Here is a 2,138-nt window from a genome sequence, read left to right as displayed (position 1 = left end):
TAAAAAATAAAAAATAAGGGATTGTAAGCTGACAAGGTCCTTGCAATCTGTGAGGTCAACCAAGGGTTGCCTTGCCTAATGAATGAATGAATGAATGAATGAATGAATGAATAAGTAAATAAATAGTGTATGTGTTTCTATCCTTTTCTATTTGTGTCTTTTGAGTATTAATTGTGCAGTGACAGCATGGTTTTGGATGTCAGTTTAATTACCATCTACAGCTTATTTAAACTTTTCCTCTGCCTTTCTCTCCTCATTTAAAAAATATCCAAAATAGTACAGTATAACGTTAAGTGAATTAAGTGAAATATAGTATTGTTTTTAAAAATCCTGTTATATTAATTATTTTGATGATGTATATCTAAAATAGTATGTGAAGTTCATGTCAATTAAAAATATATGTGCCCTGATAAAGAGTGATGCATTAAAAGAGAAATTCAATAAACCATGAGTGCAAAAGAGAAGAAAAAGCCACTGTGGGCAAGCTTCACATTATGAATTATTATTTGTAATCTGACTTTATTCTATTTATCAACTTTTTTGCTACAGACATCAAAAAGTACAAATCAAGAGATAAAAAATTGGTTTTTCACTGCTACATGCATCCTCCTTTTTATTCAAAAATTTATTTTTAGCATGACTTTCTCTTTGCTACTATGAAAGTTTCTCATATCTCCTCTTCTACTTGTATTTATTATCTGTGAAAAGGGCTACAAGATATTTCCCTCAGTTGAAAAAATCTAATTTGCATTTTGAATAAGAATCCATAATTGTATATTTTGAGTGTGGTTTTCATGTTAGCCGTAAGGTTTAGTTCCAGTACTTGCATTTTAGTCAACCTGGAATACAACCAAATGTAACATTTTTGTTCTACATAGATAGCTTCTAGTGAGTCCTGTGCTTTCAAGTACAACAGCAAATTAAGAATTTTCTAATAATCAAGATCTAAATATTTCCACGTTCATTTTGTTTCTGAATTACTAGTCACTATTTATTTCTTCCAATAAAATGTTTTTTAAAAAACTCAATTCATGCTTAATCTAAAATTCCTTTTTGTTCTATTTCCTTCCTAGGAATGGCATGATTAAACTATAAAATACGGTCATCACTGTCACATCTTCAGAACATAGGGATTTGTGTGTCTATGATGGTTTAACTAAGAGTTGTATTAAATTAGAACTCTAAAAAGAATATTCTGTTAGAGTCCCCTCCCCCCCCAATATCTGCAACTTAAAATATCTCATTTTGGGAAATGTTCAGTTGGAAGAATCTGAGTTTTCTTTTGACCTACTAAGTACTATGGAAAGGTCACAACAGTGGGGCTTCTATTTGCTAGCAGTCTTATTTCTTGCACTCATTGAAATCAGAGGGAGCATTAAAATTTCAGCAGTTGAAAATTATACATTAATTAGAACTAGAAGCAAGACACCATGGAGTACAGGTGATAACCATAAATCAGAACAATTAGTCTGTCTAGAAAAGCAACATGATTAAATCACAGTCCCTGTACCAGGTGCTCATTTAGTCTGGGGTTGCAGTTTTTCCAGTTCTTGTGAGATAACCCTGCAGAAGGAGCTTGGATCTGACAAGTATACATCATTCAGAATTATTTATTACCTCAGGGAGGCATTGGTATACTCATGATTGTTATTTTTACAGAAAATATTGGATTCGTGGAGGAAAAAAATGACATTAAAAATGTTAAATTTCCTAACTATAATGTCACATTTTAATCTAGGATAAATCTAACACTTAAATTGGAAAAGATATTAGAGTATATATACCTTTTTTCCTTATGATTGATATCGATTGAGACTAATTATTATGTTCATATCACCATTTTGTTGTAATACTAGCCTTGGGAAATATATTAAACTACTATATATAAGTAGGACTATTTTATAATTTTTAAAATCTTCTAAATCATTACTTGAAGTCTCTTTTTATTTTTCAAAGATTCCAGTGCACTTTAAGTAGGAAAATATATATTTTGAGTGCACAGAAAATGAATACAATGTACAAGAAAATAATTATGTATTAATGTCATGTCTTTCTGTAATATGGTAATATCATCATCCGCTGTCTAGAATTTAGATGTGCATAAACACTCTACAGTAGTTTCATAGGGTACATGTAAC

The sequence above is a fragment of the Pteropus vampyrus genome, unplaced genomic scaffold, assembly GCF_000151845.1.
Source record: "Pteropus vampyrus isolate Shadow unplaced genomic scaffold, Pvam_2.0 Scaffold136, whole genome shotgun sequence".
In the NCBI taxonomy this organism is placed as follows: domain Eukaryota; kingdom Metazoa; phylum Chordata; class Mammalia; order Chiroptera; family Pteropodidae; genus Pteropus; species Pteropus vampyrus.
Note: the sequence above shows the minus strand (reverse complement) of the source record.